Genomic DNA, 17,647 nt, shown 5'->3' on the forward strand with positions numbered 1-17,647 from the left:
GGTACCTGGAGCCCAGGCTTCTGCCAAGATATCTCTAGCAGATTGTGAAATCTCGATATCAGAGGGGGATGGCCTGAAATGAGACATGCTATCAGTTGTAGGCCTCCCGATAGGATGAGAGGGTGAGGATTCCCTAAAGGGTCTTGAAGAGTTAGATTCTGGATCTCTGGTAACCTCTGGATCTCTGGTAACCTCTGGCTCCTCTGGATCTCCATGGTCGAGCTCTTGATGGGAAGAATGGTGTGGTGTGATAAGAGTGGGTATTATATTGGGATCTATCTTGGTTAAATGAGCCTCTAGAAATTCCTCTTGAGGAGGATGCACGGCCGGAAAATCGGCTCCGTCCTTTTCCGGCCCTGCCAAAAACCCTACCAGGGAAGACTTTGCGCAAATTAGTCTGAGCCTTATCTAGGGAAGTAAATATTCCCACAAATTTTCCTATCTCTTTTAGGAAGTTTTCTCCAAAGAGGAGACCTTCAGTAGCAGAACCAAATTCTGAAGTGGCGAGATTAGCCAGTTGGGGGTCAAGATTAATCAGAATGGTTCTTCGCCTTTCGGCGGTCAAAGCTGCGTTAGCGTTACCTAACATACAAACAGTTCTTTGTAACCATCCTCTCATAACATCAGTATTTAAGGGCTGATTTGTTGAAACAGCCTCTTCAGTGATGTCCAGCATCTTAGTGAGTGGACCTAAAGTATCCAATAGTTTATCTTGGACACTTTTGAGAGATCTGTCTAAACCTTTTTTAGGATTTTTTCCTGTTTTAAGTAGATATTTTACTAGGACAGGGTCCAATTCAGGAGTGACCGCTGCTTTGTCAGGAAGACTAGGTCGAGGGCATTCTGCCCGCAATTTACTACGGGAGGTATTGTCCATGGATTTTTTGGCTTTGGCTGAAATATATTTACAAACTTGGGGATGGGGAGTCCACTCTGAAGATCTGGGGTGGGAAATAGCATCTGGCTCGAAATAGGGATTACCTACGCTATCTAATATAGTATGAGTGGTAACTAGGTCCGAAGACTGATCCATGGGTACCTCAAGTACCTCTCCTTCCTCAAACTCATTATCATTATCAATAGTAATATAATCGCCAGAATCATTGGAATCTGACTCTGATGACTCTGATATATTATATGAATCTGGTTTTGCCCTTTTTTGGGTATGTCTAGTCCGACTGCTATTTTGCTCCTCTCGGACAGAGGGTCTGGGCTGCATGGGTAATGCAGGTATCTCTGAACCACTGGGTTTAAGTGGTAATTCACACATGTCTTGACCAACCCTGACTTTTGATGACTTATGTTTTTGGGACTTACGGTCGTCTACGCAAAAGCGTTGCTTTTTTATTCTTTTACCAGAAATTTTGTGCCCTTTGGCAAGTTGAGCGGAAGACTCTTCTGCTGACCAAAAATGGTCAGAGGGAGTAGAAAAACCTGAGAGTTTATTTTGGGCCATGGCAATGACTATGGTATTAGAAATAGAGTAATTAAGATTAAGAATGGCTTTGTTAACAGAAATGTCTATCATGGCTTGTAAATGCTCATTTTGACTAGAGGTATCTTTGGAGGTTGAAGGGTTAATATCCTGAGAGGAATTTTTATTCTCCATTTTATGGCTGTAGAAAAGAATAATAATAGTATAGGGTAAGTATAGATATAATTATTTATATATATATATATATATATATATATATATATCCTGAAGGGACCCTAAAGGGTTAACAATAAAAGTAACTACTACCTTGTTTAGTGAAAGATATTCTAATAGGTGGTGGTACAAGTGGTAAGCACAGGCTAATGAAAACTAATAGTATAGCTCTAATTAGGTGGTGGTACAAGCGGTGAACAAGCTCAGGTAATGAATCAATGAGAAGAGACACGTCTGACAGGATTCTCCTGACGAGCGCTGTGAGGAGAATCGCTAGAGCGCGAAACATTAAGATAAGCCGAAGTCTCGCGAGACCCGAGATTACAGGTTTATGGAGAATAAGGAAGTGCGGGCGGCCGAATAACTCCGCCGAGAGCAGAAGAAAGGTAGTGGTAATGATAATATATGAACGGAGTGAAGAGAGGGGGGGGATAAAGAAGGAAAGAAAGAAAGGACTGATAAGGGATTATAAGCATTGAATGTGTAGTACAAAGCCCGGTTGAAATAGGGGGGAGCTATAACCGGGAGAATTATAGAAATGCAGAAGCAATGGAATAAAATTAATTTGTAATGAATTTAATTAACAGAGCAAATTAATAAACATATGCAAGTAATTAGCACAATAATAATGAATATACGTATCTTGTCCTGCGGAGCAGCGAGAAAGAAGGAAGATTATTGACTGGGCACACATTATATGGACTAGGTCCTATTGTGATTGGCTAGTGGTCATTCATGTTTGGTTGTTCCTAAGTTTTTTCTCTTTCAATTCATTTAACTATCTCGCTGCTGGAGCAAATAAACGAGAAAGAGTTGCATATATTAGGAGCCTTAATAAAATTGTAATATCCATTCAAACATATATTTCTTGCTGTGCCCGGTATACTAATGTTAATCATTCAAGTTTTTTTAGTATATAATCTTTTAACATTACTTGTTAGTAACAATATATCTATATACCTTAATTTTCCTTTTTCTTTCTTTTTTCTTTCCTTCTAATCTTTTTTCTAAAGAGATGACTTTATATACATGCATATATATGCAACCAACCTGTGGAATCATTTTTCCAGGTTTTAGGTCTTTCCTTTTTTCCAAATGTGACATCACAGACCTGCCTTATATAAACCTGAACTTTTAGACAGTCAATCCATAAATATTTTCGGCTACTGAGGAATGAGACTACGGTCTTGAAATGCGTATAGCCTATCATTACTTTTAACATCACCACCTTTGCCCACCATTATGAACTTTTAAGAACTTTTATAATCCACCTTTTAACCTTGACAGCGCTGTAGCACCTTATTTTGCGGACCACTACAGGATTGCGCGCGCGACCTAACACGAGGACGCCAGAGACTTTATTAAGTTCAGACATTTGCTGGGACCTCATCTGTTCCTACTATCAAGTAGGAATACAGCTGGATGCCCACCCGTGCCAACCTGTAACTGCACCCACTAGGACCGCACAACCAGGTCGACTCACCTATCCGCTTGGAAGGAGGACGCCACTCTTGTGCCAGTGTCGAAACGCTGCTCTCTCTGCTGAGAATGTCAGCCACAAGAACCAACCGTACAGACCATGAGTAACAGACCGATTGCGGTTTACAGGTATCATCTCTATTGCCACATTCCGCTACATTGTGCTACTGTATATCTTGCTACATTGTGCTATGGGCTACATCACTCCCTGAACCTATATACGGATCTACTAGCTATTGAGAAGTGCTGTATTAAATCTTTTACAATTTTTTCCCCGCCTATTTTCAGCGATTTTCTTCAACATCCTTCAGGCTAAATGGACTGTAAATATTTTTAGAGGTGGTTGATACATAATTTTTTGGACATTAGTATTACCATTTTTTGGACATTCATTTTATATAGGTCACATCTGGTGCAAGGGCCCTGCTCAGATGTGTGTATTTTCATTATTTTATCATATTGATTATTAATAAATGTCTATTCATTTTTATCTATCCCTGATTCAGGTTTATTATATCCAACTATATCTATATTAGCATTTATTACATTTATTTTATCTTTTATCCTACTAATCTTATTAATATTTTCCTCTCTTTTATCTATCCCCTAACAATCTATTTTTTCAACTGCCCTTTGAGGACTGGCTTTGTATATAATAGTTTATTATTTATTTAGTAATTTATTATATACAATATATATTCTGTTTTCGAGGTCGTCAGCTTTTTCTTTTAAGGCATTAGCATTGCATTCCAGCACGGAGACTGCGTCAAGGAGAGGATGAATGCGGTCTTCCACAGAGGATACACGTTCTTCCACGTGGTGCACATGGTCTCTCAGATTGTGCAAGTCTTGTTGGAGGAGGCTGATATCCACCTTCACCTCCTCGAGCATGCTGGTAAGGTAGGTCTTACAGGTGGTAGTGGCTGCCAGGAGCTGCGCAGACATGTCCTCAGAGTAGTTTCTGGGTCAGGCTCTGTAGATAAGGGAGCAGCAGCCGAAATGCGCGCCTCGGCAGATGAGGAAGAGGCACCAGCGCCATCTTGGTTTCCTCCGCGGGCAAATGATTGCAACTTTTCGGCTGCAGATAATGGTTTTGTTGGACCCATTACCAAACCAGCTGATTTGTACCTGTCTTCCAGAGGCCAGTTCAGACTCTTTCTGCTATACCACCTGAAGAACCAATGCAGATGAAATTCCTGAAGCTTTGGAGCATCAGTGGCATCAAGCACCTATTGTCCGTACCGGTCCCCAAAAGGCAGATAACTTCAGCTTCTGTGCTCAGTGGGAGAGTAACCTTACGCAAAAAAGACAATTCTAAACTCCTTATTCGGGGGAACCTGTCCACTCGTAAGACCAGTATATGTGGATCTGCCTTCTTGATTCTGGCGCTGCTGGGAATTGCATTAACCAAGCTCTGGCTCTGGTGCCAGTTTCCCACTACTCGTCTGGCAAAGCAGCTGGTGACAACTATCATAAATGGACAGTCTCTACTCAAACCTATTCAGTTTGTGACAGCTCCTTTCAAGCTCCAATTCGGTATGCTACACTCTGATGAGATAGCCTATATCCTGCTGGACTCTACTGAGCCAGTGCTTCTGGGATTGCCCTGGCCACAACAGCATTCCAGAGTGTTTAATTGGCATACAGAGAATGTTCTCTGTTGGGGACCTCAGTGCCATTCCACCTGTGTGTCGGAGATCAACCCAGCATCTTCTTATCCAGTACCTGCCTGGCCTGCATCTATAAAACACTGCTCAAAAAAAAATTGGGAACACTTAAACAAGACAACACTTAAACTCCAAGTCAATCACACTTCTGTGAAATCACACTGTACACTCACGAAGCAACACTGATTGACAATCAATTTAACATGCTGTTGTGCAAATGGAACAGACAACAGGTGGAAATTATAGGCAATTAGCAAGACACTCTCAATAAAGGTTCTGCAGGTGGTGAACACAGACCACTTCTCAGTTCCTATGCTTCCTGGCTGATGTTTTGGTCACTTTTTAATGCTGGCGGTGCTTTCACTCTAGTGGTAGCATGAGACTGAGTCTACAACCCACACAAGTGGCTCAGGTAGTGCAGCTCATCCAGGATGGCACATCAATGCGAACTGTGGCAAGAAGGTTTGCTGTGTCTGTCAGATCCCTGTGAAATGACCTCCAGCAGGCCACAAATATGCATGTGTTCACTCAAATGGTCAGAAATAGACTCCATGAGGCTAGTATGAGGGCTCGACGTCCACAGGTGGGGGTTGTGCTTACAGCAGAATGTTTGGCATTTGCTAGAGAAAACCAAGATTGGCAAATTCGTCACTGGCACCCTGATCTCTTCACAGATGAAAGCAGGTTCACACTGAGCAGATGTGACAGAGTCTTGAGATGGCATGGAGAACGTTCTGCTGCCTGCAACATCCTCCAGCATGACCGGTTTGGTGGTGGGTCAGTAATGGTGTGGGGTAGCATTTCTTTGGGGGGCTGCACAGCCCTCCATGTGCTTGCCAGAGGTAGCCTGACTGCCATTAGTTACCGAGATGAGATCCTCAGACCCCTTGTGAGACCATATGCTGGTGCGGTTGGCCCTGGGTTCCTCCTAATGCAAGACAATGCTAGACCTCATGTGACTGGAGTGTGTCAGCAGTTCCTGCAAGAGGAAGGCATTGATGCTATGGACTGGCCCGCCTGTTCCCTAGACCTGAATCCGATTGAGTACATCTAGTACATCATGTCTCGCACCATCCACCAATGCCACGTTGCACCACAGACTTTCCAGGAGTTTGCGGATGCTTTAGTTCAGGTCTGGGAGGACATCGTTTAGGAGACCATCCACCACCTCATCAGGAGCATGTGCAGGTATTGTAGGGAGGTCATACGGGCACGTGGAGGCCACACACTACTGAGCCTTATTTTGACTTGTTTTAAGGACATTGCATCAAAGTTGGATTAGCCTGTAGGGTGGTTTTCCATGTTGATTTTGAGTGTGACTCCATATCCAGACCTCCATGGGTTGATAAATTTGATTTCCATTGATAGTTTGTGCGTGATTTTGTTGTCAACACATTCAACTATGTAAAGATGAAAGTATTTCATACAATTAGTTAATTCATTCAGATCTAGGATGTTATCTTAGTGTTCCCTTTATTTTTTTGAGCAGTGTATGTGGCTTATGAGGATGTCTTTTGTAAAAAGAGAGCTGAGACCCTACCATCCAATCGGTCTTAATACTCCATGCTGTATATATATATATATATATATATATATATATATATATAAAATAATATATATATAAAATAAAACCCTTTGAGAGTGGGTTTTTAACTGGAAGTCCACTTCACTGACAGGAGCTGGCTTCTTTGTAGTGAAGAAAGATGGGTCACTATGTCTATGTATAGATTATCGTGGACTGAATAAGATCATGGTACAGAACAAATATTCTTTGCCATTGATCTCTAAACTGTTCGACTGTATTTGAGGCCCTCATTTATTTACCAATTTGGATATGCAAGAAGCATATAACCTGATCCACATTTGTGAAGGTGGCGAGTGGAAGATTGCATTCAACACTCATGATGGCCACTATGAATACCTGGTCATGCCTTTCGGCCTGTGTAATGCTCCCGCAGTATTCCAGGAGTTTGTGAATTATAGTCATGGCCGTAAATGTTGGCCACCTTGAAATGTTTCAAGAAAATGAAGTATTTCTCACAGAAAAGGATTCCAGGGACACATGTTTTGCTATACTCATGTTTATTCCCTTTTTGTGTATTGAAACTAAACCAAAAAAGGGAGTTAAAAAAGCAAATTGGACATAATGTCATACCAAACTCCAAAAATGGTCTGGACAAAATTATTGGCACCCTTAACTTAATATTTGGTTGCACATTCTTTGGTAAAAATAACTGAAATCAGTTGCTTCCTATAACAATCAATAAGCTTCTTACACCTCTCAGCTGGAATGTTGGACCACTCTTCCTTTGCAAACTGCTTCAGGTCTCTCTTATTGAAGCCTTTTCCCAACAGAAATTTTAAGATCTCTCCACAGGTGTTCAATGGGATTTAGATCTGGATTCATTGCTGGCCACTTCAGAACTTTCCAGCGCTTTGTTGCCATCAATTTCTAGGTGCTTTTTGACGTATACTTGGGGTCATTGTCCTGCTGGAAGACCCAAGATCTCGAATGCACACCCAGCTTTCTGACACTGGGCTATATAGTGCGACCTAAAATCCAGTGGTAATCCTCAGATTTCATGATGCCTTGCACACTGGCACTCAGCAAAACAACCCCAAAACATCATTGAGCCTCCACCATATTTCACTTTAGGTACTGTGTTCTTTTCTTTGTAGGCCTCATTCCATTTTCGGTAAAAAGAAGAATGATATGCTTTACCAAAAAGCTCTGTCTTGGGCTCATCTGTCCACAAGACATTTTCCCAGAAGGATTTTGGCTTACTCAAGTTGATTTTGGCAAAATATAGTCCTGCTTTTTTATGTCTGTGTTAGAAGTGGCGTCCTCCTGGGTCTCCTGCCATAGTGTTTCATTTCATTTAAATGTTGACGGATAGTTTGCACTGACACTGATGTTTCCTGAGCCTGCAGGACAGCTTAGATATCTTTGGAACTTGTTTGGGGCTGCTTATCTACCATCCGGACTATCCTGCATTGACACTTTTCCTACATTTTTCTCTTCCCTCTATGCCCAGGGAGATTAGCTACAGTGCCATGTGTTGCAAACTTCTTGATAATGTTGCGCACTGTGGACAAAGGCAAATTTAGATCTTTGGAGATGGACTTGTAACCTTGAGATTGTTGATATTTTTCCACAATTTTGGTTCTCAAGTCCTCAGACAGTTCTCTGAGGAGAACACAGACGCACAATGCAAAGACTAAGTGAACTTCTCTCCTTTTTATCTGCTTTCAGGTGTGATTTTTATATTGCCCACACCTGTAACTTGCCCAAGGTGAGTTTAAAGGAGCATCACATGCTTGAAAAAATCTTTTTTTCCCACAATTTTGTAAGGGTTCCAATAATTTTGTCCAGGCCATTTCTGGAGTTTGGTGTGACATTATGTCCAATTTGCTTTTTTTCCTCCCTTTTTTGGTTAAGTTCCAATACACACAAAGGGAATATACATGTGTAACTGCAATCCTTTTCTGTGAGAAATACTTAATTTTCTAGAAAAATTTCAGGGGTGCCAACATTTAGGGCCATGACTGTATATCTTCCGGGACCTGTTGTACAACTGTCTGGTGGTATATCTGGACAATATCCTTATGTATTCTCCCAACTTGTTCACTCACCGGTAACAAGTGCGCTTCGTCCTTCAGTGATTGAGGAAAAATGGTCTGTATTCTCAACTCGAGAAGTGTGCCTTTGAACAGTCTACCTTGCCTTTCTTGGGATACATTGTTTCCAGCACCAGTCTAAAAATGGTCCTGACAAGGTTTCAGCTGTCCAGAACTGGCCTCATCCACAGGGTCTCCGTGCAATTCAAAGGTTTCTGGGGTTTGCCAATTTCTGTAGTTCATCCCAAACCCCTCCCCCCTCACTGTTCCTATTTCTGCTTTAATTAAGAAAGGGGAGGATGTGAAGAAGTGGACCCCTGGACGATGGACCAGAGAAAATGAACTGAGTCAGCTTTTCTGCATTTAAAAGACTGCTTTTCTGCTTCTCTGGTCCATCATTTAGATACCTCCAAACTTTTTTTTTTTCTCGAAGTTGATGCTTCTTCCATTGAAGCAGGTACCATCCTGCTGCAAAAAACTCTAAAGGAAGGTTTGTCTCATGTGGTTTCTTCTCTAAGCTCTTCTCTCCTGCTGAAAGAAACTATACCATCGGCAATAGAAAGCGGCCCGCTGTTAAGATGGTCTTGGATGAATGGAGATACCTTGTGAAAGGGGCACTGCATTCAGTGGTGATATACACTGACCACAAGAACCTTTCATATCTGCAGTCTGCACTAAACCCTTGTCAGGTCCAATTGACACTCTTCTTCACCAGGTTAAATTTCCTCCTGCACTTTCGGCCAGCAGATAAGAATGTGAAGGCAAACATCATGCACTCTAAGGTTCCTTTGACCCGAACCAGATTAAGGTAACATCTTTGGATCCTTCATGTCTGGTTTCTGTTGCCCCAGTCCAGGAGAAAGACATTTCTCCAGGGAAGATCTTTGTTCTGCATGCAAGAGAAAGAGAATTCTTACCTGGAGACATTGCTCAAAGTATGCTGGTCACCCTTGGTTGCGTAAGACAATTGACCTCTTGTCCTGTCATTACTGGTGGCCTACCCTACATGTAAAGATGTTCAAGTGGTTGTGTCTGTGTGTACCTCCTGCGCCCGTAATAAAGTCTCCAGAACCAAGCCCACTTGCCTGCTAAAGCCATTACCCATTGCTGAAGTCCCCTGGCAGCACATAGCTATGAACTTCATCATGGACCTCCCGTCCTCTGCTGCCTGTTCTGTAATCTAAGAAGTGGTAGACAAATTTTTGAAGATGGCACATTTTGTCCCGCTTTCTGGACTGCCCTCTGCTGGTCAACTGGCTTGTCTGATCATAAAGCACATCTTCTGCCTCCATCATCTACCTCTACATATAGTGTCCGATCGCAGTGTACAGTTCACTTTGCGATTAGGGAAAGCACTCTGTAGGCTACTTGAAGTCAAGATGGATTTTTTAAATCTGGTTACCACCCACAGACTAATGGGTAACTGGAGCGAGTAAACCAGAACTTAGAGAACTACGTGCGACAATTACTGTTGCTCGCAAATATTCGCAATTCGAAGTTTAATCGCGAATATTGCATATTCGCAAATTCGCGAATATAGCACTATATATTTGTAATTACGAATATTAATTTTTTTCCCCGCATATGCGAAAATGAATGCGTATATGTGCATATTCGCGAATATTGAGCCCTCCCTTCTTTAATGGTATAGGAAACTATGAGTGGTGCATTAACTCTGTAATTTTTTGCCCTTTGAAATCAATAGGCCCATTGTGGTCTATGGGGATCTCATGGCATGTAAAACAGTAAGATAAGCAGGACTGTCTGGGCAGCACAGTGGCTGGGAGACCACCACTGGTTTGAGTCCTGGGGTGGGACAGAGTGTTACAGTGCTGTGGTTTAACTTTCCTTTCCTGGAAAAGCTGCTGAGTTGCCCATAGCAACCAATCAGATTGCTTCTCTCATTTTTCACAAGGCCTCTGCAAAATGAAAGAAGCGATCTGATAAGTTGCTATGGGCAACTCAGAAACTTTTCTTGGAAAAGTTTCTGAGGTGCCCATAGCAACCAGATTGCTTCCTTCATTTTTCAGAGGCTTTTTCAAAATCCATAGAGGGAGATTTATCAAAACCTGTCCAGAGGAAAAGTTTCTGAGTTGCCCATTGCAATCAATCATATTGTCTTGTGAAAAATGAAAGAAGCGATTTACTGCTTTTCCAGTAAAGTAAATTTAAACCACAGCACTGTAACACTGTCCCACCACAGGACTCAAACCCATGGTGGTCTCCCATCCACTGTGCTGCCAAGATGATCCTGCTTATCTTACTGTTTTACATGCCATGAGATCCCCATAGACCACAATGGGCCTATTGGTTTCAATGGGCAAAAAATCACAGAGTTAATGCACCAGTCATAGTTCCCTATACCATTAAAGAAGGGAGGGCTCAATATTCATGAATATGCGCATATATTTTTGCATATGCGCAAAAAAAACGAATATAACGAATATGCGAATTTCGCGAACATATGACGAATATTCGTCCATATATTCGTGAAATATCGCAAATTCGAAAATGGCCTATGCCGCTCATCACTAGCGACAATGTCTTCTGGCTTGAGCAGAATTTTCGAATAACAGCCATGCCAGAGAATCTACTGTTATTTCCACTTTCTGCATTGTGTATGGACTTTATCCCCATGCCCTGTTGCCTTTGCCAGTGATCTCTGAAGATCCTAATGCCAATTCTTTATTCAGAGACTTCCACAGAATCTGGAGTCTGATCAAAGCGCTCGCGCTGTCCCGTATAAAGAGAAACGCAGACACCAAGCATAGACCACCTCCTTAGTTCTCGCTTGGCAACAAGGTATTGCTTTCTTCTCTGAATATTCGCATGGGGGTACCATGTTGCAAGTTTACACCCCCCCCCCCCCCAGGTTTCTAGGCCCATTTGAGATCCTGAAGCAAATCACTCTCATCTCCTATAATCTCCGGCTCTGTGAGGTTACTGTAATGCTGACAGTTGGTAGCAGCCAACGTGCAGTGCATCCTGTGGCTTACCTCAATAAAACTGTATGCACGGCTCCTCCTCCTTGCTGCAGGCTTTGGACTTGTTCCTCTGCACTGTCTCAGGCGGCGACGGTGTCTGGTGCACCCAGTAGGGGTTGCAGGAGGGCTGTCTCTTTAAGGGTATATGTGTTCCCCTGATTCTGCTCCCCTTTAATCCCTGACTGACCTTACCTATATAAGGGTGCTTCTTGCTCCTTTCTGTGCCTGAGCAACATTGTAGCTTGTCTACTCGCAATGGTTCTGCTTCTGTTTTGATCTGCTGTGTTCCTGACCATTGCCTGTTTCCTGATGCTGCCTCTAACTTTATCCATCAGTACCTGCCCGTCTCTCCTGGATAAGACTCGGAATATTGACCACGCCACATAGCAAGCTCATTACACCTAGCAGTACCTGTGCTATTCAGTTCTGCTGTTCTTACAGCACCAGCTCTGCTATAAAATCAAGTCAGTCTTGCCTTACCTGACTGCTGCTGCACTTATCCCATCTGGTGACAGCTGGCCCTACCTGCCTGTATCCCCAGCGCTTGGCACCAGGACATTCTTGCCCACTTGGCTAGCTGCCACTTAATCGGGACCACTTTTGTCGGAGTGGGATAAAGGGTGAAAACAAGAGGAACACAGACTTCACTCCCAAGTTTGGCCCATAGCACCGTTGGGGTGTTACAGTATATATCCACATTCAAAATAGCACTGGTGAAATAAACCATAAAATATCTATAGTGTGCAATAATTTTTATTATCATATTCTTTAAAATTGCATCAATATAAATCATAAAAATTTTGAATAAATAAAATTCATAACTACCAAATAATTAACCTCCTAAGGACACAGGGCGTATCCATACGCCCCCGTTTCCAAGTCCTTAAGGACACAGGGCGTATGGATACGCCCTGCGCATTTACGGCCCCAGCCGCTAGCTGGAGGGGAGCCGGTGCCGGATGCCTGCTGAAATCGTTCAGCAGGCATCCCGGCATATCGCCCAGGGGGGTCATTATGTCCCCCCATTTTGGCGATGGCCGCAGATCAGCGAGAAACTACTGTGAACCCCTGTCCGTGCGACTGTACCCTAAAAACACTAGACTACACTAACACACAATAAATTAAAAAGTAAAAAACACTACATATACACATACCCCTACACAGCCCCCCTCCCCAATAAAAATGAAAAACGTCTGGTACGCCACTGTTTCCAAAACGGAGCCTCCAGCTGTTGCAAAACAACAACTCCCAGTATTGTCGGGCAGCCGTTGACTGTCCAGGCATGCTGGGAGTTTTGCAACAGCTGGAGGCACCCTGTTTGGGAATCACTGGCGTAGAATACCCCTATGTCCACCCCTATGCAAGTCCCTAATTTAGGCCTCAAATGCGCATGGCGCTCTCACTTTGGAGCCCTTTCGTATTTCAAGGCAACAGTTTAGGGCCACATATGGGGTATCGCAGTACTCGGGAGAAATTGTGTTACAAATTTTGGGGGGTATTTTCTGCTATTACCCTTTTTAAAAATGTAAACATTTTGGGAAAACAAGCATTTTAGGTAAAAAAAAATAAAATCATTTTCACATATGCAAAAGTCGTGAAACACCTGTAGGGTATTAAGGTTCACATTACCCCTTGTTACGTTCCCCGAGGGGTCTAGTTTCCAAAATGGTATGCCATGTGTTTTTTTTTTTTTTGCTGTTCTGGCACCATAGGGGCTTCCTAAATGCGGCATGCCCCCAGAGCAAAATTTGCTTTCAAAAAGCCAAATGTGACTCCTTCTGTTCTGAGACCTGTAGAGCGCCAGCAGAGCAATTTTCACCCCATATGGGGTGTTTTCTGAATCGGAAGAAATTGGGCTTCAAATTTTGGGGGGTATTTTCTGCTATTACCCTTTTTAAAAATGTAAAATTTTTGGGAAACCATGCATTTTAGGTAAAATATATATATTTTTTTACATATGCAAAAGTCGTGAATCACCTGTAGGGTATTAAGGTTCACATTACCCCTTGTTACGTTCCCCGAGGGGTCTAGTTTCCAAAATGGTATGCCATGTGTTTTTTTTTGCTGTTTTGGCACCATAGGCACTAAAGGTGACATGCCCCCCAAAAACCACTTGTCGCTCCTTCCCTTCTGAGCCCTCTACTGCGCCCGCTGAACAATTAACATAGACATATGAGGTATGTCCTTACTCGAGAGAAATTGGGTTTCAAATACAAGTAAAAATGTTCTCCTTTTTACCCCTTGCAAAAATTCAAAAATTGGGTCTACAAGAACATGCGAGTGTAAAAAAATGAAGATTTTGAATTTTCTCCTTCACTTTTCTGCTATTCCTGTGAAACACCTAAAGGGTAAATACACTTACTGAATGTCATTTTGAATACTTTGGGGGGTTTAGTTTTTATAATGGGGTCTTTTATGGGGTATTTCTAATATGAAGACCCTTCAAATCCACTTAAAATCTGAACTGGTCCCTGAAAAATTGTGAGTTTGAAAATTTTGTGAAAAATTTCAAAATTGCTGCTGAACTTTGAAGCCCTCTGGTGTCTTCCAAAAGTAAAAACTCATAAATTTATGATGCAAACATAAAGTAGACATATTGTATTTTTTTTTTTTGAATATCCATTTTCCTTACAAGCAGAGAGCTTCAAAGTTAGAAAAATGCTAAATTTTCATTTTTTTCATCAAATTTGGGGATTTTTCACCAAGAAAGGATGCAAGTTACCATAACATTTTACCACTAAGTTAAAGTAGAATTTGTCACGAAAAAACATTCTCGGAATCAGAATGATAACTAAAAGCATTCCAGAGTTATTAATGTTTAAAATGACAGTGGTCAGATTTGCAAAAAACGGTCTGGTCCTTAAGGTGTAAAATGGCCTGGTCCTTAAGGGGTTAAAAATAGTAGACTCTAAATTCATATTATTACCACCATCAATATTTTCACACATTATACAGAAAATATAACTCCCCCCCCCCCTTTACAATCCCCAATTCTGGGTCCGGTGACCTGTCCAACCCATATCACCCACATTCATACATACTCTTAATTTATACAAGAGAAAGAAAGAAGAGGAAAAAACACCTCTTTCCTTTTCTCCCCCCCCCCCCCCCCTTCTCTTTTCTCGTTAAAATTCTTCCCTCAGTTTCCTTATTTTCCAATTTAGGCCCCGCCACTCCACTCACCATCACCTCCTTTCATTTTCTCCTATTCCCAGCTGCTTATTGTTTTCCAGGATATATACCATCAATTGTGTTTCATTTGTTTTAGCTTACTCCTCTTGCCAGGAAGAGATGTTGCCCTTCCATGCCACCAGCCTTCCTGACTCTCTTGTGATCTACTGATGATATGTTTATCGTACATCTCCAGGATCAACAAGCTCGAGGAGAAACTACTACAGTGGTCCTTCAACATACAATGGTAAGTCGTTCCAAATGAACCATCGTTAGTTGAAACCATCATATGTTGAGGGATCCGTGCAATGTAAAGTACAGGAAGTTATACTCACCTGTCCCCGCCGCTCCGGACCATTACCGCTTCCTTGGATGTTGCACTCCATTGCTGTCGCCGCGTTCCCGGGTTGTCCCTGCCGCTCCGGACCGTCTCTGCTGCCTGGGATCGTCGCTCTTCATCTCCGTCATCACGTCGCTGCGCACACCGCTCCTATTGGATGACGGGACGGCGTGTGCGGCAACGTGATGACGACGCAAGAGAGCGACGGCGATGCAGGGGAACCCGAAGAGGATGGTCCGGAGTGCCGGGGACAGGTGAGTGACACTCACCGGACCACACAGGGCACCTTAAACGGCTATCTGGTGGCAGCTGAAGCAGTCTGCGCTGCCGGATAGCTGTTTATGCGATGGCCCCATCATACAAAAGCATTGTATGTTGATGCTGCCTTTAACATGCGATGGCCTCTGTGAGGCCATCATATGTTGAAATGATCGTGTGTCAGGGCCATCGTAGGTCGGGGGGTCACTGTACTTATTCAATCCATCTAGTTCTACACACTATTATGCAGCTTTCTCCATTTTCTATAGGAGGCAAGTCTTCATTCATTCATCCTTTCATTAACTGGAGTGGAAGGGCCCACCATTCATTCTAATGAGGGAAGAGAGAGAGAAAAAAAAAAAGTAACATTATGCACATGGGCCTTTAAAAGAAAATGTACAATTATGTGCTAAATAATAAAACACTGGGTAAAACTGCTTACCTTTAGTGACCAGTTCCAGGAAGCTGCTGCCACAGCTAATAAAGTCATAGGATGCATCAAAATAGGCATAGAGGCCCATGAAAAGAACATTTTTGCCTCAAGAAGAACATGGCTGAACTGGAGCTGGTGCAGAGGAGGCTGATTAAGGTAATTAATAGGTTGACAGTACTAAGACAAATTATCAAGTTTAGGGTTGGTTTGGCTAAATTATAGACAGTACAAGGAGTACTTTCTACATCTGGAGGAAAGAAAGTTTCCTTATTATCACAGAGGGGGATTTCCTCTTTGAGCCGTGAGACTGTGGAGCTCTTTGCCACATGATGTTTGATTGCTTGACCATCAAGTGCAAGGAGGGCCGGGATGTCTTTCTTGATAAATATAATATTACAGGTTATGGATACTAGATTTATGTGGATAGTACATTGATCCAGGGATTTATTATGATTGCCATATTTGGAGTTGCAAAGAAATGTTTCCCCTTGGTATGGGGCATTTGGCATCTGCCTCATAAGGGGTTGTTGCCTTCCTCTGGATATTCAAAGTAGGGTATAGGTTAACACCTGAAGGACTCAGGTTTTTTCCATTTTTGCACTTTCATTTTTTCCTCCTCACCTTCTAAAAATAATTTGTGGTCAGGGCTAACTTGCGTACTGTGAATAAGGAAAAGACTTACCTGAGGGTAGTACTGCTGATCTTTATTGTCACCTGTAACAAATTGACCGATAACCAATACACATAAACATAAAGTGGTTGAAACTGTGCATAAAACCGTGACCGAGGATCAGCCTTTAGTGGACAAAAAAGACCCCATGTATGGTATGAAGTTAGAGTGATTTTATTGAATTCAAAGTGCCAAATACTTAAACACATCAGCCATTTCCATACGGGGGTCAGGAATGTATGTAGCAAAACAGCCCCCCGATCTCCATCTCCCTAATTTCCTTATGATGTGGGGTGGCACCTTATGTGCGGAAGCTGCCGAAGCGGCCCCAATACGAAAGGAGTGTCCCGAATATCTCCTGGAATCGAGACTCTTGATTAAAGTACGAACATGAGAACTAAATGTTTATGTAGTGAGGGCGACTGAATGGAAAGGCAACAAGGGAGAATCTTCTGGTTTTTCAATCAAAGCTTTCAATAATCTCAACAAAATGGTAACGGGGCACCATTGATTTTCTGATCTTCCATTGAATACTTAATGACCGCCCCACCCCTGCATGTCTTAGTGACCTTGAGACTCAATTTGTAACAGCCATTGGATTATTTTAAATGTGACTTAGTAACGGCAATGCCATGCTTAGCTACGCACGTGAATTCCCCTGGCCAGAGAAACCCATAGTAAGCCAAATAAATGGCAGCTTTTAACACTAGACTAGGTAAGGACCTGAAAGGGTCCCTATCGAGCTGATTTGACATGGATCTGAACAAATCAGCAGAAATGGATAGACGGCTCGGAGGCTTGGGTGCTCTGCTCAACTGTGCCCCTTTGAGAGCTGCTTTGACTGCATGCGTGGATAGTATGGATGGTTTGTCTGGGGAAGAGAGGGAAACGAAATGTTGGATGCCAGCTAGGTACTGTTTGATAGTGGAGTGAGAGAGGTTGAGTGCTGAGTGGCAAAAACCTATGTAAGACAGTATTATGTGTGTATCGAATGAAAAGGGGATGTTGCATAATGAGAGGTAATGTTTGTATGATGTGAGAGCAGCATCATATGATCTCCTAGTGCTGGGAGCAAGGGATTTCTTGATGAGATTTGCTGCTATGCCAGAAAAAAGTGCTAATCCATCGTCAATGTGCGGTATGGTGGAGCCGGGAAACCCACTGGATCCGCCTCGGGCATGACCTGAAAGAAAATGTCTAATTTAGGTCTGAACAAAGCATCTGCTGAAAGATGTTCTGCCCCAGCAACGTGTTGACAGATAAAATTTAATTTGAGCCACATCAGTCTCCTGACAAATTTCATAACTGCTTGTGATTTTGAGCTACCTTTGTTTACAATGTCAACGGTTGCTACATTGTCACATGAAAACAGTACCGTC

The 17,647-nt window shown here is 42.6% G+C and overlaps 1 protein-coding gene across 10 annotated transcripts in view; it reads left to right on the forward strand.

The window, feature by feature from the left end:
* The window catches only part of MYPN (myopalladin), a 346,898-nt gene that overhangs the window by 92,571 nt on the left and 236,680 nt on the right, over positions 1-17,647 (forward strand). For 8 of the 10 annotated variants that reach the window (XR_008846301.1, XR_008846300.1, XM_056530264.1 and 5 more), the window contains one exon: positions 14,665-14,814. The exons of the other annotated variants lie outside the window; for them this stretch is intronic. The gene's annotated coding sequence lies outside the window, so the exon portion shown is untranslated. The remainder of the gene's footprint in view (positions 1-14,664; positions 14,815-17,647) is intronic. 10 annotated transcript variants of the gene reach the window in all.

The sequence above is a fragment of the Hyla sarda genome, chromosome 7, assembly GCF_029499605.1.
Source record: "Hyla sarda isolate aHylSar1 chromosome 7, aHylSar1.hap1, whole genome shotgun sequence".
Classification (NCBI taxonomy): Eukaryota; Metazoa; Chordata; class Amphibia; order Anura; family Hylidae; genus Hyla; species Hyla sarda.